At 31.0% G+C, this 25,995-nt stretch overlaps 1 protein-coding gene across 4 annotated transcripts in view; it reads left to right on the top strand.

Moving 5' to 3' along the window:
- Positions 1-25,995, top strand: part of LOC129910239 (uncharacterized protein DDB_G0271670-like) — a 227,236-nt gene that overhangs the window by 117,462 nt on the left and 83,779 nt on the right. For all 4 annotated transcript variants that reach the window (XM_055987538.1, XM_055987537.1, XM_055987535.1 and 1 more), the window contains exon 4: positions 18,321-18,351. The gene's annotated coding sequence lies outside the window, so the exon portion shown is untranslated. The remainder of the gene's footprint in view (positions 1-18,320; positions 18,352-25,995) is intronic.

Raw genomic sequence — 25,995 nt, forward strand, 5'->3', positions numbered from 1 at the left:
GTAGGTACCTACTTACATTATATTATAGCCCAAAACATGAAAGAAATTTAAAGATATATCTCATCGAAAAATTTAAAAAAAATGCATTTCAAAGCTACATTCTTTTAATTCTACGATTTAAGTACCTACCATATTTTTTTTCAAATGGCGTTATTGCACATTCACCACCAAAATCAAAATTTTTGCGTTAATTTTCCTGCATAAGGATTTAGGAAATTTTCTCCTGATAAAACGATTATTATTATTTTAGAAAAGGTTGTTTATTCAGCTTCAAGTTTCTTCTTGTTTGGCTCTTACTCCAGTCAAAGCGTCATTTGACCTTGCGCACAGAGGCACTGTCAGTTTTTATTTCATGGATCGATAGGGGTATATTTAAAAGGCTTTAACACAATTTCTCACCACCTGATCATTCTTTTTAGCGGAGTTATTCACAAAAATAATTTTTTTGGGATATTTTACTTCCAAGCTAATATCTTTGCTCCAGTATGTCGTAGACCAAAAAATTAACATACATTCTCTTCCTTATAATATTTTCTATCGTTGTATGTAATTTCATTGTATTAAAGTGAGTTACTACAAAATGGCAGCTAGTCAAAGTCAAATTCTAGTTGTTAAAATTTCGTTTTTATTTCGAAAAAAAGCTTATATTATGTAAAGTTATTATTGTAAAGTTACGCCATTTAAAAAAAATACATGGTACTAAAATCGTAAAACGACAAATTTTTTGTTCTATAAAAAAAATGATTGAAAAAATGCAATGAAAAAAATTATTTTGTCATTAAATAAAATACATTTTGGTTCTACATTCTTAACAACAGTATAATTTTTACTTTTATCAATTTTAAATAATAATATCTTTAACTAATAATAACGTGCAATGTAGTCGTCAATATTTTTCACACGTTTCGAAATAAAAGTTTGTAGGTATAAAAATTTTATCAAATTAAAAAATATACTAATAACATAAAATTCATTCATAAAATTGCTCCAAACACAAGCTTTGCTATTTGGGAATAATTTGAAAAAAAAGCCTTAACAAAAAAAAAAATAATTGATTAATCAGCGTAACGCAAAAAAAAGTCTTATTTTGCCAACAATGAAACACATTTTAAAGAATTAACGGAATTCAAAGAACAAAAAACAAGTCTTGAAAGAAAAAAGTTGTTGACAGAACAAAGCAAGCAAACAAATAGGTATGATCTATAAACATATTCATAAATTAGTGTTATCTTAAATCAGATAAGAATACAGAAGAACAATAAATTTAGCAAGTTAAAAAAAAATGCCGTTCTCATTGGTAAATGCACATTTTGGTAAACAAAATCATAAGGAAAATTATAAAATGTTTGGCAAAACGTTGTACAATTAATTTAAACAAAAATTGGGAAATGTTTTAGTAAATTTAATGATAGGTAGAGGTACTTTAATGAAATTTGTACAAATCTCCTGAATCCGATTTATTCACAAAAAAGGCTCTGTTATATTCGGTTTTCAAAATGTATCGAATAAAAAGAACTTCAAAATCATTTAGAAAAATGCAAACCAAAAATTAAGATTTTTTGCGAATTAATGAGGAAAAAAATGGTCAAAAGTTTTTCCATTTTTGAAAAAGGCTTTTGTTTCAATACATTTAAATTTGAGATAAATTCCATCTAATTTGAAATATACCTACATAAAAGTGTTTTTTTTTAATGAAACTTCACGGTTTCGAAATGTGTTCATTACACTAATTGCAAAAAAAAAAAAACATTGAGGCTCAAAAAAAAGATTTTAAGAATACGAAGTTGTACTAAAAATCTGTAGGTATTATTTGAATTATTTTAGTTCTTACAAAAAAAATATTCGTCATGGGTCACAGAAGCAAGGATAGATTACTTTTGAGGACAAAGTTTTTTTCTTTCATATTTTAAGTCATTCTGTCGCCGAATGTTGGTTTGAGGGTATAAGATCATAAAATTTCATGCAATATTTCCACCTTTCACAAGAGATAGTATAGTTGTTGGGCACCTACTTTAAAAAGTTTGATAATTTGGCTTTAAGGGTGTTTTGAAAGTTGTTAATGAGTTCAGAAATAATATGAAGTTAGTATGAGTTAGTGTATAAATTTTGAAAATAATTTTCAAGTAACATAACATTTTAGGTAAAAATAAAAGTCGACGACTAAAGTCGACGACTAAAGTCGGCGACTCAAATCGGGGACTAAAGTCGGTGACTCAAGTCTGCGAAAAAAAATTTGTATTACAAAAATAATTTATGGCAACAACTGTAAAATATTTGTATAAAAAAAAATATTTATTGCAAACAAACAAATTTTGCATTAAAAAAACAACTTTTATTGCTCAAAAACTATTCAGAAATCAGGAGAATTCACAATTCTGTGTTGTTTAAAGCAGTTTGTTGTATTTTTAGTCAACAAAAGTCAATTTTATCTTAAAAATATTACATCTTTCTGGCAAACAAAAAAAAAATCATTCAAAAGAAGAAGAAGAAGAAAGAAAATTTAAAATTCCCGCAATGCTGAACGAATATTTTACAAAATAAAAAAAATACAGTCGTTCACCACGACGACATTCATTTGTGCAATTACCGCAGTACTTAATCTGCAACGGGATCATTCTTATTCTTCTGTTAATTGATCGTTTGTTTTGATTTTCTTTCTTTTTTTTTATTTTAGTTTCAATATTTCTTCCTTGATGAACGATCTATTCTCAATTTTGTATTTTTAGTTTAATCTTTAATGTACGAGTTCTATATTCCAAGTTTATTTCTTCGTCTCGGTCTAAAGAGAAGAAATGGCACTTTTTTATATCAAAATGTTTTAAGAAGTTCATAAACGCTGAACTGAGATTAGAAATAAGCTTATTCTGTGCTAACCTACGAAAATCGATCCGGAGGTAGGCAGTGACATTTAATTAATTTTCAAATTACATATTTCCAAAAAATTATTAAAAAAATGTAAGTAATTTAAACACAGATAATATTAATGACTAATAAATAAATTTCTTGATACTGACAATTAGTTATATGAATCATCTTCATGTAATAATATTAAGGCAAAAACAAAAAAAAAAGTCGGGAGCAAGAACTTTCTTAGGTAATTTCATTGATTTTCTTACTTACAGATTTTTTCTATTACTTTAAGTTTTTTTTAGGCTATTCTTATCAACTCTAAAAAGTTTATTTTCAATTTTGTTCTTTTTGATGTTTAGAGCCGATTTTTCAATCTTCTAATAAACAGTCAGTTAACTGTTCGACGAATAAAGTTATTAGCTTCATAAACAATTAGATAACAACATTGAATTATTCAATCAAGAATAATTTATTCTACAGAATAACAAAAACAAAATTGTCAAATTCAAAAATATTCAAAATTAAACGTCACTTGTATTCCTAATTGTTTTGATAATTATGTTCCTCTGTATTTTGTGTCAAAATTCTTTCAAAGCAGCTTTGAAAATTGACAAAATATTTTTGTTGAAATTATTCCTTAGAATAATTTTTATTCGTCTATGAAAGAAGCAAATATTTTTATTCCTAGGAATAAGCTAAATCTGCCTGTTGAAAAAATGATTTTTTTCTCTATTTGGGGAATAAGTACTAACTGACTGTTTCACTGACTATTGAAAAATTGGCCCTTAATCAAAAATATTACTTTTTCCCTAATATGTTGCTTTAAAACCCCCTGTCGGCACACGGGTGCGAATTTGGCAGGACAAAAATAAAAAGTGGTCCCAAAAAAGTGTCTTCATAAGGGTGAAAACACTTTTTTTTGGAATTGTGAATACAATATTCGAATTCCTCGGAAAATTCTACATCAATTTCATATATGATTCTCTATAAAATAGTGAGACCGAAAAAAGTTCTAGCGACATGAAAAAGTATAAACCAAATTTGCAAAAAAGAGGTGTGGCTACAGACGGTTAAAAATACAAAATCAGATGTCAGAAGCTGGAATTTGGTTCAAAAAGCTATTCATTTAAAAAAAACATCAAGATTTTGACATTGGGCAGATTCAGAAACGTTAGGGACAAAATATTTAGGTAATTTCTCGGTCTCTGATTGGTCAACTGTAAAAAAAAATACTTTCAATTTAGGTAATTTTATTGGAAATGGGTAAATATTTAGGAAAGTTTTTTTTTTAACATGACAGCTTAATGTGTTTATTCACTACATGCGCAATCATATCTGCCTTGAAAAATATGATATCCATGTTATCCATGTATTTGTGTGAAAAAAGAGTAAAAAGTGCATTATCGGTTATAATTTATATTATTCACTTATTAAAGTAAAATGAAATTTGGTTTCAGTCCTTGTCCTATGCGATCTGTGAAATTCTCAATTTACTCAAATTTCCGTTCAGAAAATGGCGTTGCCGAAATATTTACTCCCAAATATTTTCTGAACGTGCCCATTATATGTATCATTAACTTATTTTTCCAAAATCTTTGAGAAAAAAATAAATTTTGAAAAAAATATAGTAAAAACATTTAGGAAAGTTCAATATGGCGTTTTGAGGTTGCATAAATAGTTTTGCAAGCAAACCAAATACTCGGAAATTTGTATTCAAAATTGGACCGAATATTTGTTCAGTCGCTGACAGAAACTTATTTATGTTTCCTATTTTCTTGCATTTTATCTACATCCATTCTTTCTATATAAACCTGATTTCACAGTCTCTATATTATTTTATATAAGATTACAGGTGAAATCCACCTTCCTTTTAAAGGTTTTTCTTTATCTAACTCACAAAGACATTCCAATCGACTCACTCTGGCAATAAATCTGAATAATTTGAAATTTTCAATGTTCAATTTTTTTCCAGACAGACAGTAGAAGTAGATACAAAAAAAAATACGAATTTGAATTGTTTGGGCCTTCCACATCAATGCATTTATTATTCGAATGAGAGTACGAGTGGGTTTATGCTGTATGCCAGTTGTTATATAGACCGATTGACGTTTTATTATGATAATCTTTCGTTTGAGTTCCTTTAGGTTTAAAGTCGTTTTTATAGACGATTAGAGAGATAGACGTCTTGAGAGTAGAAGTATTTCTATGTGTTTGCTTATAACATCTTCGATATCCAACCATAATAATTCTCCTTTACAAGGCAAACAAAAAAATGATGAATTATGAATGAAAATGAAGGGTTGTTATGTATTATGACTCGAGGGAGCTGTAAAAGATCCCGATCAGCTCTACACACTATGAAATATTTATTTATGAATTTATAGATTATGTTTAGGCAACGATTTAAGGACTTTTCTTTATTCAAAGTGATGTGTGATTGACCTTTTGATTGAAGTATTATTCAGAAGAAGAATTTTGAATTTGATAAAGGGAAAGATTTATGACTTCTAAAATGTTCCAATCCAATCCATATAAATATTTATAAACTTTTAACTTTTTGTTATTTTTTCTTGGATCAAATAGGACGAAATTGTTCTATTTTGGTCAGTTGTGTGGCCAAGAGATAAAAAGCTATGGTAGACCCTTTCTATATCATGCAATTTTAATTCGTCAAAAGATTTTTGCGTGTTCAAACTTTAGATTTGCTATCCTCACTTTGTCGCAAAAGTCGAAGTTTTGCCACTTCAACCATCCTGCAACAAAATCAAAGAAAAACCACAAAAAACTTTCTAGGAACACCAAAAACTAGGTGAAGTTTTATCGTCATTTTGAAAAAAAAAGGACATTAAAATTATTAACAACTAACTCTTGAAAGTTTATTTTCGAAAGAGTCGAAAGAAAGAAGTCAAAATTCACTCTCAAGGTGTGTGTGTGTGGTTCTGGGAAAAGTTATTCCTTTTCAAACTTCCGTCAAATACGGACACAAACTTTTTGGCAAATAGTTTCCTACCTTTGCTATAGGTAGGTACACCTCTTTGGAAAAGTGAATTTTTAAAATGCCAAAATAAAGTTTTCGCTGACCGAAAATATTTGATGAGAAGCTTCCGAGAAATTCTTCAACATCACCGCAGTTGTCACCACGCCTTTTAGTTTGTTTTTTTTTTTTGTTTTTTGATTTTTCTTGGAGAAAATCGGTTGCCAAAATTCGTTCGGTTGTCAATTCTTTGCTTATCAATGAAGGAAGATAAATATTATGTTACCGTAGCATTCCTTGCCGCCACCCTCTTAAAAAAGGATCAACATCATCTACATTGAATTCCATTTATCCTACAAAACCCAACGATTCTATTTCAGTACCTACACCTCTTTGTCATTTCTTCTTCTTGATGGCAGGGGCAATGTAAATCTATAAGTTAAACCGTTTTTCATTCGCCTTCCTCGAAATCGTCGGTCGTTCCCTATCTTCGGAATTGTCAGGGTTTTCCTTTGGCTTTCTTTTTTCTTTGTTCTTCATTCTGGCATAGTGACATGCACGCCGGAATTGATTGCACGATTCTGCAGCGAAAAGAGCAACGAATAACGTCCTTGTTTTTAGGGGGTTTTATGTAGTGTGGGGAGGGATAACCCCAAAGTCATGATGCCAGAACTCTCTCTCTCTCTAGTATAGTGTTTGGAATGCTCTAAATCTGAGTTTAGGAGCGTTTTATCATCTCCACCAACACCGAACCGACATTGTTCGTTTTCCCATTATATAAGACTTTAGAAAGAAAGGACGACCGACGACGACGACTATACGATCCGATGAGAATGAGGATGGCTAAGGACCAGGAAAGAGTTAACTGGCTGAATGACTGTGTTCTTTGCTAATGATGGATTGTCAGCAGAAAAATAGTAAAAAGTACGACTTGAAAGCAAAAAACTGAAAAAAAGAAGAAGGTGATTTGGCTAGGGTGGCTAAGGAATATGTGTGCATGTACATATGTTTGTATGTTTATATGGTTTATGAGTCTGCAATTTTGCAGAGTTAAGTCCTATTAAATCGGAAAAGGACATCAAGTTGAATGGCGGGATTATTTTCATTGCGCAACATGAAAAGGGTCATTAAGTATTTTTATATATATAGAAAGTTATAGGTATGATTTTTCTTTGGTTTATTGAGACGTTTTGATAGAAAAGAAGAAAAATGTCCTTCTGATCAAAGGACACCACCGAGTAGGGAAAGGCTTGTGTGGTTCTTTGGTTGTTGGAGATATATCTTTGACAATGCAATTTACTGCAATTGAATGAAACGAAATAAAATTCCCGAAGCTTTATCAAAGGAATACTGTTCTTAAATGATGTGATTGCATTTTGGTAAAGAATTTTATGTCAGAAAGGTGGTATCTTGGAGTTGTTTGTGAAGGTAACTTATATGGTTTTATGAAGTTTTATAGTATTAAAAACGAGAATTATCAATTTAATTTAAGTTGGATAAGGAGTCTTAACTTGAACTTTAAACTCAACTGTGGCAAAAACAAAAAAAAGTGTTATATGTTTCACCAGTTTGTATGTTTGGGGGTTCATCTGTTTCATTGTAACTTCCAAACTACTTAATCTAATTTAACAAATGAGGTATCGGTGGAATCTTCTTTCTTGCCCACTGGATATAGGCTATGTGAAATTCCATGAAACTGATCATGTTCATATGAGATCACCTGGCACAACCAAACAATGCATTATTGCGGTAATAAGCGATCCTTAGCTATATATTAAAGCTGTAAACAATGGCTCACACAAGGTATTCAGGTTTGGCTATGGCATTGACCATTTAGACAAAAAGTTCTATAGACTTTTTTGTGCGAAAGATAACTGATTGGCTCTTTGCCAAATTTCTTAGACTGAGATGATAAGGCCAGCAAAAAATCAGCTCTATTCAGCAACAAATGCATAATCTACCTACAGCAAATCTACCTCTTGGCCACGGTTTTACCGCTATCATTTACTGAGTAACAAGCTAAGCCTAATTAAATTATTTAGTATTGAATTGAGTACGTAGAACTATTGAACGCGATGAATTATACTATCAATGAATTAAGTCAAACAAAGGTGGCCGAAAATTAATAATTGACGGCTACGATTATCACTTTAAAAACAAGTAGGTCCTGTTTTCCGATGGAGCTGTTCCCAGAGGAAGAATAAATTTTATAAGGGAAGAGTCAGAACTACGTTTGAAGAAGGAGAACACATAATCCTGATTCTTGTGCTAAGGAAATTATTAAAACAAATAGCAGCATAAAAACAGTTGCAGAATCTTTGTCTTTGAATCCATCGCAGATTATCCGTGATAGTGTAGTTGAATGTGAATCCTCTGTAAGACCATGTTTACCTTCTACTTCTGCCCAAAAGCAAAACATTTCTCGTGTTCGGGCGTCTACAATTAAAGAACCCCAAAATATCAATGATATTAATATACCGGATGATTTAAAACATCTTGATGGTGAATTATTTGTGTTATCAGAGAAAGAAAGTGATGGCAACAAAATTATATTATTAGGAACAGTGTCCAGTCTATTTCTCTGACAAACATCTAAATGTTGGTTAATGGACGGTACTTTTTATGTCGTTCCCACTGTCATGCGTCAATTGTTTACAGTTCATGGTCAGATTGAAAACAGTGTTGTCCCACTTATTTTTTGTTTCATGTCAAAGAAGACAATTAAGTGCTATGAATTATTTTTTTCCGAGTTGCTTAGAGTTGCCAAAGAGTTCAAAATTCAGTTACAGCCCGAAAGAATCATAACTGATTTCGAAAAGGCTATAGTTTCGGCTGCGAAAGATTTTTTTCCGCTCACAGATTTCAGAGGATGCTTGTTTCACTTCGGCCAAATTATTTGGCGACGAGTGCAACAAAAAGGATTTGCGAGCAAATACGGGAACTCTAATGAGTTTGATCAAAAGCTTAGCTTTTGTGCCACCCGAAGAAGTCTCTTCCTATTATGACTCCTTGCAAAATAGTTTAAAAGACGACGAAGACGCACTTAGTATGGCAGAGTGGTTCAAAATAAACTACATTCGAAATGGAAGTAGGCAAGTGCAATACTCTCCTAACTTTTGGTCTGTATATGACAGAGCAGAAAAACAATTTCCGCGAACGCAAAATAATGCTGAAGCGTGGCATCGCAGGCTGAAAGTTTTAGTTGGGAGAAAAAGTGCTGGCTTATACAAAATCATTGGATATTTGAGAAAGGAAACTATTGTAGTTAAAACTGAACTAGAAAAGTTAAGAAATGGACAAGAGAAATTATTTAAAAAGAACTAATGTGTTAAAATCACGAGCTTTGAAAAAAATCATGAGAAATAGGCAGAAAATGAGTAAAACAGGTTTTTTGCGTCGCATAGCCTATAGTATACAGTTGAATTAATTTTGATTACATTTTTTTTTGTTTTGTTTCAAAAGAATATTACTTTACTTTATGTTTTTTTTCTTTGTTTTAAAAGAATATTACCTACTTTTCTTTATGTTTTTTTTTTTTTCTTTGTTTTTAAAGAATATTACTTTAATTTATGTTTTTTCTTATATGTTATATTTATTAAAGGTTACAATAAAATGCATTTAGAAAAACATCTCATTTTTTAATTTGTTTTGATTTTTTTATGATTTCGATTTTGTAATCAAAACTAGTTTTGATTGCAAAATCGGGATAGTAAAAAACGGGATTATAAAAATCGGGATTATAAGAAACGGGATTACAAAAAGCGGGATTATAAAAAGCGGGATTATAAAAAACTGAATTTTGATAGCGGGATTTTGAAAAACAGGATTATAAAAAGCGGGATATCGAACCCAACCCTCAGAATATACACTCAGATTTTTAAAAGTTTTGTCTAACAGTAACAGAACAAAATTTTTTTTCTAAATTTCTACGTTCTTAAACCTCTTGACTTACATGAATCTGCTTGTTTGCTGGATAATTATAAATCCCTATAGTTTTGACGGGCTGTTCTTGAAGATTGACAAACCATTGCATAAGTTTTATAATCGACAAAAATTGCTTTTTTCAGTCTATTCCTGTATATTCTTCTCCAAAAAGCGGAACAAATCTCTGCTAAATTTCAGTGAGTATAAAATTGTTGCACTAGAAATTTTTTAGTATCAATCTTTCTTTGCAAAAAAATTAATGTTTTTGTTTTCGACGATTTGCTTTTCAAACGTTTTTGAAGTTATCTTTCTAACCACTCAAGTTATATTAGATGGATCTAAAACTGTTATATTTGTACGCTGGGATACCACAAGGCTCCGTCCTATCACCCATATTTTTTCTTGTTTTCATCAAAGACATTTGACGAATAATTTCAAAACATCTTTACTGTTGTTCTGACGATCAGATTTTTTCTAATCTGATCCCTCAATTGAAACTACTTTTTTAAATTACCTACTGAAAATCAATTTTGAAGTGTCTATCCGGTGTACTTTTCATACAAATCTAATGAAACAAAACATTTCAGTCAATTTTATTATTCATATGTAAGTCATAACATTTCAAAAATTAATTTTTCTGACATCTCAATGAATCATCAGAATAAACATTAAATTGAACTCATATGTGTCTGAAATTTTAAAATACAATTTTAATTATCTCTTCTATAGTTTACATCCAAACGATCATATAGATTCCCATCACCATATCCACATGTCATAGAAAAGATAGGTTCTTCCCCCCTTAATTCACTTAAATGCTATGTTTTATGAATGTTCGATTCTAAATTTATGAGACTTAAACGCCCTTCTTTTTTATAATGGAATTCCCATGAATAACAAATCAACCTGTTCACACGACGAGTTCATTGAATTGCATATAGAGCTCCACTCCTACGCGCTCTCTATACTTTCCTGAATCCATTTATATCTTCATATAGTCGATTCGATATTTCCCCAGATGTGCATTTAATTGCACCGCATTTCAACCCCATTTTTCTTTTTCTAAATCTCCTGATGGTGAAGTCAGTTGCAGGCTATATATCTAAAGACCAATTTGAATTCAATCCGATATCTCAGGAAGGATACAAAAAAAATCGATGAGGGAAGAACAAGATGTGATACATTTATTCACTATTCTATGCCTCAATCTAAACAAATTAGCTGCCATACATAACATCGATTGGACATCATGGGGTCTTTTTTACCCCCCTTTCGGTCTGGTCTGGGTCTTCTATTTATATGCCTTTGGTTTTGTGTCCTTGCAACTAAACTATACGACACGATGACGATGCCGACGATTATTTTGTTTGTTCGTTCGTTCTTTCGAAGCCTGCCTGGAAAGAAGGAACTACTCTGTGGGCCTTGATTTACTGTCGATCTACATTTGAATCTCATTTTATTTATCTTCATCGATTGCGATGTTATTGTTGTTGTTTTTTGTTGTTGGTTATTGTATATAACAGGAAGCCAAGCCAAAAACTCCACTGTTGTAGGGTATCTCCCTATATAAACCATGGAATGGATATTGATTCCAATGAATCTCTTTTCCTGGTAGTATGGTGACGGCATGATATCGCTTTATTGGATCTTGCATCCGGGCGGTACGATGGTGGTGGCGGTGAAAAGTAATTTCATCTCGGACTTTTGCTTTGAAGTTCGAACAAAAAATGAATGCGATACTTTATACCGCACATAAAGATACAAATATATATCTAGAAAAAGAGTAATAACACAACAATTGCCAACAACACTTTTCATAGAGGGCTATCGATTACATTGAAGACGCGCGCGACACCATTAATTCCAAATGAAAACATTTCCACATCATTTTTAGTGCTGCTGCTGTTCCAGCTCCTGTATTGCTGTACTGTTGTTTCGGCTATGGTGATGGTGCTGCTCCTGTTTCTGCTTTGCATTTTCTATTTTATATATATTCTATCAAATGATAGTGTGGTTTTTCGACACAGTGGGGCGGTTAGATGGTCATGGGGGATTTAATTTATAGGAAAGACAATTTTTAACGAGGATTTATTTTTAAAATACAAATTATAGATGGAATTCAATTTTCTCGGTTATTTTTTTTTTTTTTTGTGAAAAATAAAACTCAATATTTTATCGAGTCACCACTTCCAGCAACTGGCATTATAAAAAAATTACTTTGTTACAGAGATCAGAAATAAATCTCAACCTTTTGAAAGGTTCCTCAATATCTCTTATTTGTCGCCATTTTCAATAAAGGTCATAAAATAACCTTTATTTTTACAAAAGAAAAATTCGGTCAAGGTCTGAGAGAAAACTTTATTTTGTATTTTTTTATGTTTCGGTCAACCAGTGAGATTTAACGCTGAGAGAAAAAAATAAATCTCATCTGCAAATGTATCAATTCCTAGAGACATGGGAGTGGTGCCATATGGAAGCTTATATTCTCAGCTAGACAGCTACCTGATTTTTGGATTTTTTTTTTTCAAAATTCCGGGAAAATCGCGTTTGAAAGTTGGGGTAAATTTTTTTTTCGAAAAATCCCCGAGTCTTTGAACGCTCCTGGAAGCCAAACCGCTTGAGAGCAATTTTTGGGAGTGATGCCAAATGATACATTGTGTCATGGACCTACGCTTTGCACAATGTCAAATTTTTAAAAAATCATCTTCCATGTTAAACCGCCACATCATGCCAATTTTTTTCAGAATCGGGCTTAACTTTTTTTTTACCTTTAAGTTTGAGAACGCTTGTACCTACAGGGATGGGAGTTGTACCCAAATGTAGGTTAGAGTCCCCGCTACCTTTTGGCATCAAGCAATTTTTTTTCATTTTTTTTTTTTTTCAAAATTCCGAGATATAGCCGTTTGAAGTTGGGCAGGCGGAAACGCTTCTGGAAGCTGAACGCTTTGACCTAGATATTAGAACATCGGTCTCCTGAAATATTCGAAATTGCATTGGTTGTTCTTGTCGTCCCAGCGACTCAAATCACAGTGGAAAACACATTTTTGTCTTTAGATTTTACTTTAAACGAAAAGAGATATAATCTTGGGTCTAAAGAACTTTGAGAGTCTATTTAATACATAAACGTAGAAAAAACATCCTTTTCATTTTTATTTTTGCAATATAAAGACATTCTTGACATATTCGACATTTTCCTTTGAATTGACCATTTTTGATTTATTTTCAGCGAAAACGGTTAAAAGTTGACTTTTTCCATTTATTTTTGTGTAAAAATCTCAACCATTAAGAGATATTTAAAAAAATTAAAAATAAATCTCAACCGATAACCTTTATTTTTTATTTTAAAAAATAAATCTCAAACCTTAACCGAAACTATTTAAAGTAATGTGGTAACTCAGAGACAAACCAATTGAAAATAAAGGTTGACTGTTATTTCTGATCTCTGCTTTGTTATGTATAGATAAACTATATTTTGAATGTTTTTTAGAAAAATATTAATTTATGGATTTTTGACGAATTTAATTTAATTTTGACGATTTAAATTTATATGATTAAAGACCATTAGACAAGTTATAATAATTTGGTTTCTAGAAAAACATATTTCTCGCCAATATATTTTGTTAAAAAAATTTTTTTTTTCAATATTTTCTGAAAAAAAAGTGTAGGTTTTCTACATATTCATAAATAAAAGGTTTTAATCTATATGACTGTATTCCAAACTTTTCAAAAATCAAAATTTTTTTCGTTAACTTTTTTGATTGAAAAATAGGCTATTTTTTCAAATTAAATTCGTTGAAAATCCATAAATTAATATTTTTTTTTTAAAGGTTCAAAATAGATAAAAAAACAAACATAGTAAATTTCGACCAGGTTTTGTTTAAATCCAACCATTTTTGTAAAAGATAAAAATAAAAAACCCAAATATCGTATTTTTGCATTTTTCTCAATATTTTTGAGGTTGTTATAAAATAATGGTTTCAGTAAAAGATGAAGACATTTTTATTATCTACTATACTTTTGATATATAAATTGTAAAAAAAAAAACACGATTTTTGACACCCACCCCACTTTCCACCAATTTGTTTGTGGGCAACTTATTTTTCCCCTTTCATATGCCATTTATCCTAAATTTTACCAGCAATATTATGCTGCTAATAATTTTTTCAACTTTTGACTTCTAAAAACCGGAATGGTTTTGATTTTATATATAAAAACAAATAGATCGCGTTTTTTCGCAACTATTTTTTTTTTCGTTGGGCCCTATTTTAGAATATTTTACAAAGTTCTATTCTTTTTAAATCAAAATGAAGTGAAATTATAAAAAATCGGGTCTATGGAAGCAACCGTTAATTATGTTTTTTGAAATAAAAAACTTTTGTCAATAGATAGAATTTGCCTTTAGAAGAAAATGTGGTCAAATCTTTTTAATAGCCTCATGAAAATTAAAAATTTCGATTTTTTTTAATCGAAAAAAAGTACAGTCAAATTAAGTTTAGACATCAAAACAAGTATTTAAGCTTTTTTTTGCATTTTATTGTTCCTTGAAATCTAAATAAAAAATAAAAATACAAAATAGCGTATACCTCATCCCCGTGTTTCTCCCCCATAAAAACCAATCTCTAGAGGCAAAAACAACAACCTCTAAACAAGCAAAAATAATGTACTATTTTTTTTTAATTTACAGCAACTCCTTAAATACTATTTTCAGGATATTTGTTATGTGGCCAATAAAATGAAATACTTTCTTTCAATAAAATTTGATAATAATTTTATTAATTTAAAAATTTTTAAATATAGCCTCAAAGAGGCTAAATTATGTGGTATACCTTTGACGACTGAATGAGAAATGTAAGGATTCAATTAAAACAAAAGAGCTGACCTCCAAACTTGAAACATTTGGAATGAATTTGTGGACAGTGTATGATGTTGCCAAATGCATACATAGAAAAAAAAACTAAGGCCAATTTAAATTAATAAAAAAATAGAGTTTTATTAATTGTGTTATTATGCAATAAAAAGTTTAGCTTTTTATTTAATTTTTGTTGGAACATTTAAAGAAGGCATTTTCTCATATGTGGAAATTATATTGCTTTTTTCATATAGCTACACAATTAAAAATACATTAGAAAATGTGCAATTTTGATGTTTTTCATGAAATGATTATTCAAAATTAGGGCCAAAAATGAAAAATTCGCTTAAACCATATTTCAATTTTATTCATTACCTTTAAATTGACTTATATATCATAGGTGTTTTTTACTTCAGTTTCTTACAAACTATGCAAGAAAAAAGTTGTTTTGGACTATTTTGCAAAAACTGTTACTGAAATATTAAAAAATAAGGTATGAAAAAAATTAAAAAAATAAAAATGTGGCTAGACCATATTTTAGATTAAATGTCAATCTTTCATTAGAAAATTAGTTTTTTGCAATAAGTGTTCTGTGGACCTCACAAACTGTGCAGAAATTTTCCAAATTTCTCGTTTTTCTCAAAATTTTATCCGGAGGCCTCTTAATTGGTGTACCCAACAACCTACAATCTTTGTTAAATTTGACTTCATCCCAATTTAGAGGCCCCACTGTGAAATAACAACATTGATACCAAACATGATACCAGATAACAAATTTCTGTGTCCATGTATCCTTTCCCCGCACCAAGCTTCAGGACAAGCGAAAGACATGCGCTCGGAGTAAGGTCGTGTAAATTTAACAGAGACAGCGAGTTTCATACCCGCTGTATCTGTATTTGTGTGTAGTATGTTGTGATATAACGATAAATCACAGCATGGACCGGGATAGATGCTGTCAGGAAGTTTGTTGTGCATGGAAGCATTTCTTGCTGCAGAAGCACAACACCAGCTCCAACAGTATAGAGCAGCACTTGCACATACTATGTAGAAGGCTGGTGGCATCAAAACACTACACAGCACAACAGCAGTACCATGCAACCATAAATAAAACATCGGATGTTGTATATATGCTGTTTATTTGTTTATACATAAAAATTTATATTTTTGTACATATATATACATAGATGCTTCACTTTTTTATAGCAAGTAGTAGGTACCCAGTACGAAGGAAGCATGTGAAGCTGATGTCTCACGTTATAATATGTCCTCCTACTGCCACTCGTATACTGTTTGGTGTTGCTGCTGCTGCTAGTGGCAGGCAAGCAGGCAAACGATATGATGCAGTGAAAGCACTGTTATCGTAATAGCATGCGAAAAGTAAACATCTCAACGCGGTCGATATTCACATTCCATGGTATAGTTTATAGTTTTGTTGTTGTTTTTTAGTTTTGTTTTTGTTGAGCTTGGATCTGAATTCTTGCTCGGGATATTTGTTTTGGTGTTCGTTTTGTCAGACCAACGATTTGAGTTATGAATATGCAAATGAGGATAACGCACAGACAAAAATACACAGCACACAGAGAATTCAACAGTGACGGATGAAAGTTTTCTTACATTTTTTAATTCCCAGAAATCTTATCATACCAAGCAAAGCAAAAGTGACATTTTTAAGTAAATTTGCTTTCAAAGTCTAAATTCTTATAAAATTAACAAAAACCCATAAAAATATATAATTTTCAAAAAAAAATTTCAACTTTGGAAAGCAAAATCTTAGAAACTATTTGGCTGACAGAAACAATCTTAGTCTCAAATTGTAGGAATTTATTTTAACTTAAACATAGGATTATATTGCTTAAATGAAAAATTATTCGTTTATGTCTAAAATCACCAACAAATTAAATGTTCGTTTTTGAACTTTTTTATGGATATTTAACAATTTTATCATACCAAGAAAAGAAAAAGTGATACTTTTTAGTAAATTGGCTTTCAAAGTCGAAATTCTTACAAAATTTACAAAAAAACCTAAAAAATATATCGTTTTCAAGAAAATTTGCAACTTTGGAAAGCAAAATCTTAGGAACTATTTGGCTGAGAGAGACAGTCTTAGTCTCAAATTGTAGGAATTTATTTTAACTTTAAGATAGGATTATATTTATTTGATGAAAAACTATTGTTTCATTTCTAAAATCACCAAAAAATTAAATGTTCGTTTTTGGACTTTTTTTTTTGATATTTAACAGTTTTTCTATCGGCACTCGACGTTGAAGCTTTAGGATACTCGCTTTAGCGACTTTTAAAAAATCACAACTACCCGATTTAGCTCAAGACCTGTTGTGTAAAGTTAGCTGGTTTTGACGATTTTTGTCCGATAACTTTCAATTGCGACTGTAACTATTTCATAACTCCAAGGATGACTGCTCGTTTGTACTCGTCTCGCATACGATGATGATATTAGAAAGATGATGATGACGACCTAGACTACGACGATGATGGCAGAAGAGTGCGGGCGGGTGCATATATATTCTACGCACACACACACAATCAGCAAAAAATAGAAGCTAATTCGTATTCCAGAGCACACATTGCACTTTCCAGACAAGAGCTTCGGGTGGCAGCAACGAAACGATGATGAATTTTATTTTTACTCTCCTTTTTACAGCCACTTCTAAGTTAACTTTAATGATGTCCTTTCTACCAGCTCCTGACTTTTTCTCAAATCTACCCAAGTGGGTTTATCCAAAGTAATAACTGATGTAAGCTACATAGAGAGAGAGAGAAAGCCATGCTATAGGTAGTAGAGAGGATTAAGTAGTATAGTGATATAGGAAGGACGAAAAAAAAAATAAAATATAATCTGAACTCATATAAGTGGAAATGGTATCCCGTGTCACTAATTGGATCATAATGAAGTCCAAAGTATTAGAGGTAACCTCTATATTTGTGTGTGTGTGGGTAAAATACACAAAGTAATTTGTATAAAAAATAATATTCCTTTTAGCTTCAACCTCAATTTGTGATTTTCTGCCATAATTCGTCGTCGTCGTGTGACCATAGCAACTAATTTCATGCATCACATAGTAACAAAGTGGCATATAAATATTCTTCTATTTTTTTTTTATTTTTTTGACTGTGTTTGATGATGAAAAGCAGGCTTTTAGGCTTTTCTATTCAAAATATATGCACGTCGTGTCGTCGTTTTGAGGGCAAAAAACAACCTTAATTGGCCATTTTGTTAGGAGATTAGGTCCCTTTGACTCTTTTTTGAAAAGATTTAATAATATTGACTGATGAGAGGGGATTTAGGGCATAGAAATACAAAGGTATTTTAAATATGTGAAAATAAAAAAATTAAAAAGAAAAACACACACGACAAACCTTTTAAATGTTTTTTATTTTTCTGTTAATAGTAATTTGGAAAAAAAAAATACTTTAAACCATGATAGAATGCCTACCTAAAAAAAATGGTAGTGCAAAAGTACACGGACATTAGATTAATTTCCCACTTTTCTGAATATTTGTCAACATATAAAATAGGGGAAATTTAATCTACTACATTTACCGCTTAGTATTTTTTTCTACGACCAATAGAAAAAAAAAAAAAAATAAGAAACTATTCTTGATTTTCCCCTTAATTTTAATAAATTTATGTCATTTATTATGTTACATCTTTAAAAATTTTAAAATAAATGAACGTGCTAAAAACAATTTTTTGTCTCATTTCAGATTTTTGTCATCCCAGCGATTGATAGACGAGGTAAATATAAAAAAATAAAGAATTAATATCACACAACTAAAATCATGCAAAGTTATTTTAAAATATCTGAATTTTCTAATACAGGACAAGATTTTCGACGGTACCTAATACATATTTTGTATGGTTCTAGATATTCATGCAATGAATGCAAACGTTCTTACAGAGCTATAGAGTGTGTATCGAACGGAGAGTTCATCAACTTTCGTTCGATGTTTTTTGATAGTTGAACAGAGCTACTTTGTGATTTCGTTCTATTATGTTCTACATTTTTTTCTCTCTTTCTTTGTAGAGAGAAACAATTTAGTTCTTAATTTTTAGTCTTAATACGAAAGCGGACAGATTCAGACGGAAAGTTTGGTTATCGGAAAGAATTATTTGTTTAACGGAAAGTTTATCATTGGAGAGAATAACAAATCTGATCGTGGTTTTTTGCTTCGGCTTTTCCACGTTAAATCGTTTGTTTTATTTAAATGATTATTTTCAGCTTATACGTTTAGTACTTGTCCTTAGACTTGTGCTAAAACATTGGTCATTCGAGACAAATTTGAACCAACGCCGTGGAAAGTTCATGCGTGTCGCGGAAAGAGTATAGATGTATGTTTTTATGTGCGTGTTTATGATAATTTTATGTGAAAAGAGCATACGCATGCGAAAGTAAAAAGAATTTCGAAAGATTGTGCGGATAGATCCGAAAGTGCGGGAAAGATTGTGCAAATAAGTGCAAAAATCGAGCGAAAAGCTCTGGTGATATGAATGTAGTTACACAACAAATTCAAATCCCAACGGAAAGAAGCGACATGTTGAGACACGCAAGGATAGAGTTTGTAGCAAATCTGCACAAACGGAGAGATGGTAAGATCATTCCATTTACATTAAAACGAAAGAGTATTCCTCAGCGGCATTTTAAATGTATTCCCCTTACTCGAAAGAATCTGCCACAACGACACACACACTCTGTTTTAGTTTTATTTCTTCTTAAAAGAAGCGAGAGAATATGACTTGTGCTAAAACAGAGTGAGCTAAGCTATTCTAACTCAAGATCTAACGGCTCCTTATCAAAAGCATTCTTTGAAATGCGCTGCATCCGTAAAATATAACTAAATTGCAAATTGTTTGTAGCCCAGTCATTTTAGTCATTTTTAAGCCCAATCTGCGGAAAAATTCCTACTGGGCTGAATTTTGGTATACAGCTTAATGACGGCTTTGTTATGAAGATGTGAAAAATCGACATTGATATCGTGTCCGCGTTAAGAGTTATAGGGGTCAAAAGGTCACAAAAACTGGTTTTTCACGATTTTCAGCAAAACGGTAAGTCTTATCAAAAAAATTTCAATGAAAGAATTGTAGACCAGATTATTATATATAAAAAGTGTCATGACACTTTTTTTCCTAAGACCTACCGTTTCTTAGGTATAACGATTCAAAAAGTTGAAGTTTAGTTGTAATCGTCATAATCCTATTCCTGAAAAAAAAACTCCTAACTGAAAAGTTCCTGAAATTTAATTATTTTTTAGCTTGGATTTCGTTCTTCAATGGTTAAGAATATAGGGAAAGCAAAAAAAAAATGGAAATTTTCACCATTTTTCCGATAGGGGCCCTTCTCCCGAAACCATTTCCTTGAGAATTTTTGTTTAGAATAGGTCTGAATATATACAGGGTGTCCGATAAAGAATGGACAACCCTAAAACGGCTGATAGCTACACTTATGACTGTTCTAAAAACAGATAGAAAAAAGTTCTATCGCAACCAGTTCATAAAATATTGGCTTTTTTTCGTTCAGTGTATTTAAAATTTTATCATCTTATGTTTTCGTTCACTACAACCACGAATGAATGAATTTTATTTATTTCTTTTTTTTATAATTTTCTACAATAATTTTATGAGTACATAAACGCTTTAAAAACTGCACAGCTATTGCACATTTTTGTAAAAAAAATTTTGAAATCTGTTTTTTGATGCAAAATGTAAAAAAAGTATTTTATGAAAAATTTTAAACACCTGTGTTATAAAATAAATCTATAGAAACCTAGGTGGCCATCTATCTTAAAAATATTCTCCTTATACCAGAATATTTTTAAGAAAGTTGGCCACCTAGGTTTCTATAGATTTATTTTATAACACAGGTGTTTAAAATTTTTCATAAAATACTTTTTTTACGTTTTGCATCAAAAAACAGATTTCAAAATTTTTTTTACGAAAATGTGCAATAGCTATGAAATTTTTAAAGTGTTTATGTACTCATCCAATTATTGTAGAAAATTATAAAAAAAAGAAATAAATAAAATTCATTCATTCGTGGTTGTAGTGAACGAAAACATAAGATGATAAAATTTAAAATACACTGAACGAAAAAAAGTCCATATTTTATGAACTGGTTGCGATAGAACTTTTTTCTATCTGTTTTTAGAACAATCATAAGTGTAGCTATAAGCCGTTTTAGGGTTGTCCATTTTCTATTGCACACCCTGTATATTTTCAGACATATTCTAAACAAAAATTCCCAGGGAAATGGTTTTGGGAGAAGGGCCCCAATCGGAAAAATGGCGAAAATTTCCATTTTTGTTTGGTTTCCCCATATTCTTGACAGTTAAGGAACGAAATTCAAGCTAAAAAAATAATGAAATTTCAGGAACTTTTCAGTTAGGAGTTTTTTTTTCAGGAATAGGATTATGACGATTACAACTAAACTTCAAAATTTTTGAATCGTTATACCTAAGAAACGGTGGGTCTTAGGAAAAAAAGTGTCATGACACTTTTTATATATAATAATCTGGTCTACAATTCTTGCATTGAAAATTTTTTGATAAGACTTACCGTTTTGCTGAAAATCGTGAAAAACCAGTTTTTGTGACCTTTTGACCCCTATAACTCTTAACGCGGACACGATATCAATGTCGATTTTTCACATCTTCATAACAAAGCCTTCATTAAGCTGTATACCAAAATTCAGCCCAGTAGGAATTTTTCCGCAGATAAAACCTAAAATTACTGGACTATTGGTGGTTTGGTTGTAAACGCAAACAATTTTAGTATTTTCAAAAAATCAACTGCGAACAATTTATTTATTTACTTTTAACTCTAAAGTTAATCAATTTGAGATTTTCTCAACTCCCAAAAAAAAAGCAAAAGAAACTAGCTAAGAAAAATTGAGATTTTTGATCAAAATGCTATTTTTTTAAATAATTTTTTTTTTTTTTGTTTAATGATCATACATTTTACATACATTTTTTATTTTACTTCAATATAATTGCTCAAACACTTTTGCAAAAAATATTATTTACTTAAAAACAAAAAATGTATGTATGCATACTTAGTATCGATACATTTTTGTTTCAGCGATTAATAATTTGAAAACTGCCCCCACGGTCATTGAAATTGTTGTGATCTAATTTGGGATTGAATAGTCACGCGACCAAATCGTATGTGTGTTCCTAGCCTTAATAACATACAAGATTGTTTTTCAAATTTCAAACTGAAAATATTTGTAACGAATATCCCAGATGTTTTTTCAAAGCAACTTCTAAATTTTTAAACTCAAGTTCTCCAACAGAGGAGTTTGCTTCAAGTTGAACAAGTTGAACATTCAAAGATATTCCTCTTAAAAAAAAAACTTCTAATTGACTTAGTCAGCAAAGTTTTTTATTGTTTGTAGGTATAGAAAGCTGAATTCCGACTACCCATAAGATTCTTTTGAGATTGACAGTTACAAGACAATGATATTGATTAACTTCTTCTTTTTCTTATAACGAATTAAAGTTCATTACTAAAAGGCTAACATGTAAAAAACTTTTTACATCAAACACTTTTTTGAACTCGTAGTTAGTTTTCCTTACAAAAAAAAATGAAGAATACTAACTGTCATTCCTTGAGGACCAAACATATAAAATATATTAAACACATCAGTGTGCTAAATTGCACAACTAGTGATAAAAATAAATCCCTAAAAATTCCCAGATAAGGAAACGTTTTACTTTTACCACACACTCTTCAATACCCCCAAAAAAACCACTTTACTTCAACATCCAGCCACACCCTCGTTTATCTCTATAACAACAAAATGACACAACCAACGACGGAAAAGCTCCAAAAATATACTCCAACTCCAACACAATCTCATCAGGACAAAACTGGCACTCTTCTGAATAACCACCATCTAATTATCCAAATTAAGCACGTGTCTCTTTAAGAGCACACCAAAAAAAGTGTATAGAATGTTCCATAAGGATTTGCTTGCTATTCGTCCTGTATCCAAGTTCCTATGTTCTTCGTGTTCTTCGTCCTGCGGCACAATAATTTCTCTCAATTATCTATGTGTTGTATCTTTCGTTCGTTTTGTTCACTTTTAGTTCTTCGTCATTTTCTATACTTCTTCTTCTGGTATGAATTTACCATACTTTAATTCTGCGGAATTTTCGAAAATCTCTGATAAGAGGATTCCACCATATAGAAACTACTCTCACACAGAACAGAAAATAGATGACGTCCATTGTCGGAGAAGTCGATAATGACAATCATCATTCTATCTTACCTAACCACTTCCTGTTGTATGTGGATGTCGTGCCATCGCCATCGTCGTCATAGTCATCGCCATCATGTAGGTAAATCTATAGAGAAGATCTTCAAACATTCCAACATACTCACATATTATTATTTCTATAGTCCGCATTTATAAGAGTATCTCTTCTATTTTATCTGCATTCTACCATCCTTTTTGCTCAAATACCCTCATTATTTTGCATCCTTAAGCTAGAACATATAGATTCTAATCGATTTGGATAAATTACCCAAATCAATCCAAATATAATCGGAATTCCTTCCGATATATGGTTGTTGTTGGTTTTTTTGTCTATGTTTTTGCCATGCATGCCATGGTTTTTATTTTTAGGACTAACTCTGTCATCCTTATAAAAGGATTCCAAAGGAGTCATGGATGGAATTGATGTATGTACCTTTACCTATTCTATTCAAACTTGTACATTTGTACATCTCCAAGACGCATTTCAGTCGACTCGAATCGAATGTTGAATTGCTTGTCACGGTGGTGTGGTGTATATAAATTCAGATTGTTATTATAGCAAGAGGAACTAAAACATGTCATCTGAAAGCTAGAGAATCGGAGGAGTCGAGGAACATAAACAGACAGACAAGAAAGCCTCCGCACACATGATGTAGAAGATAGAGAGAGAATATGGAGACTCATAGGTGAAGGTTGCATCGATATGTGCTGGTGTTAGGTCTGGCTGGATAGCTGCCTGATGGTAATACTATGTACTGAGCTGATGCTGTTCCATGTCTCTTTAAAGATTCAATTTCATGTTGCACCTTCATTTGGGATTTCGAAGTAGAAATGAACGTAGGAACGAACGTGTGTTATGTCGTTGACATGATAGTTTTTTTTTTCTTTTCTTTTAATACAAGATTTCTGTCATTTGCTTTTGGTGAGTAAATTTTCAGGGGTGGACTTTATTTTTTTTAGAATATTTATTGATGATATTTTGCTAGAAACTAATTTTCAAAAAATGCATATTTTTTTTCAAAAAACAGCGACTAAGATTAACCAGTTTCTGTTGAACCAAAACTTATCAGTTTTTACTAATATTTATCAGTTTAAGCTATGATTTAATAGTGCAGTTTTGAGCTTCGACTTAGTTTAACCAGTTCCAGCTGCTATTAACCGAATTAACAGCTGAATTTTGCAGGTTTCATCAACGATTTACTAGTTTCAAGTGTAATTCAATAGTTTCTCCAAGCATTTGCTAAATGTTTCAGTTACTATTGAGTTTTTTATCCAGTTTTTGAGATTTATTAAATTTACAAGTTTTGGCTAGAATATCCAAAACCATATAAACTTTTGGAGCTGCGTAACCCCGTAATACTACCGTAATAATGTAAGACCCATTATTTTATGGAATATGGTGCTTTTGACAGGATAACCGTTAGAAAAAAGCTTATCATTTTTAGTTGGAAGTTTATTCAGGGTTAATTGCTGAAACGAAACTTAAATAACACTGGTCTGCAAGGAAATCCTCCTTTTAATGAAACTATACTTTTCTAAAGGATGTTTGTGTGCTGATTCTGAATCCGAAGTCAAAATTGGCCTAGCATTTCCATCCATTTTTTTGCTGTTTACGAAGAAATTTTTTGGCGTAATGTAAACTTATTCAACTTAACTAGTCACGGTTTATAATAGAAACTTATTTCTTCCAAATTCAGTTTCAATCTCCTCAATATCTCTTTTCTTATTCGAGATATCTAAATTTAAGAAAGTTAAGTAGGTTTGGCATATTTTACCATAAACTGATACCTAGTTGGAAAAGTTGGAAAAGTTTAGTTGGAAAAGTTTATTTCGTTAAATACTAACGATATACATAAGTACATTTTCTTAAAATTAAAATTACATATATAGGTATTATATTATTACAAAACTAAAAGAAAAACTTACATATAATGTACATTATGGGTTATTTTGAATAAAGAATATTTTTTTAAAGTTAAGTGATTTTATATTTTCAATGCTGGAGTTATTTATATTTGAATTTTTATTGTAAATATTGATTAAAAGATTTAAAGGGCTATTAGCACCGTAGTTTGATCTACTGAAAATGTTAGAAATTGGCAACTGCCTTCTCAAGCTATACTGACTAGCAATGAAATTTAATCGACAGAGGATCGATGGAGCTGAAATCGATCCATTAATATCCCGACAATAAAACAAAATTGTAGATACGCTCTGTGACTGGTAAGAAATGGAAGATTTATTAGATTAATACGTTGAGCGTAAGGTGGCAAGTTAATTCGATTTGACCATGGTAGAAATCTTAAGCAAAATCTCATAAATCTTCTTTGAACGGACTCCAATCTATTTATATGAACCGCATAATATGGCGCCCATATAACGCAACCATATTCTAAAATGGATCTTACGAATGAGACATAAAGAGTTTTTAAAACGTAAGGGTCACGAAATTCCCGAGCAAATCTTTTGATAAAACCAAGAGTCATGTTAGCTTTTTTAATAATGTAGTCAAAATGGTCAGTAAAAGTTAATTTTGAGTCCAATACTATCCCAAGGTCAGTGAAACTAGACAAATTAGTTAGTGGTGATAGATTAATCGCATAATTATAGACAATCACATTTTTTTTGCGTGTAAAACACATTGTTTTACACTTGTCAATATTTAAAACTAAACCATTAATATTGCACCATTCCCAAAAACGTTGAAGGTCTCTTTGTAAAAGATCACAGTCATTTGCAGAGTTGACTGTACGAAAAATTTTTACATCATCAGCATATATAAGAGACAAAGAATTTACTAGGACAGACGGAAGATCATTAATAAATAGTACAAATAATAACGGGCCAAGATGGCTACCCTGAGGTACACCAGAGTTAACAGTAAAACATTTAGAACGTTCACTCTTAAAAACAACACTATATAACCTATCTTTTAGATAAGAAGATACCCATAAAACAAATCTGTCGTTAAGACCCATATTTTGCAGTTTTTTTAAAAGTATATTGTGGCTTAGTTTGTCAAATGCTTTGCTGAAGTCAGTGAAAATACAGTCAACTTGTTGTTTTTTTTCAAACGCGTCAATACAGTATGTAGTAAACTGTAACAAATTTGTAATAGTGGATCTCTT

This window comes from Episyrphus balteatus, chromosome 2 (assembly GCF_945859705.1).
Source record: "Episyrphus balteatus chromosome 2, idEpiBalt1.1, whole genome shotgun sequence".
In the NCBI taxonomy this organism is placed as follows: domain Eukaryota; kingdom Metazoa; phylum Arthropoda; class Insecta; order Diptera; family Syrphidae; genus Episyrphus; species Episyrphus balteatus.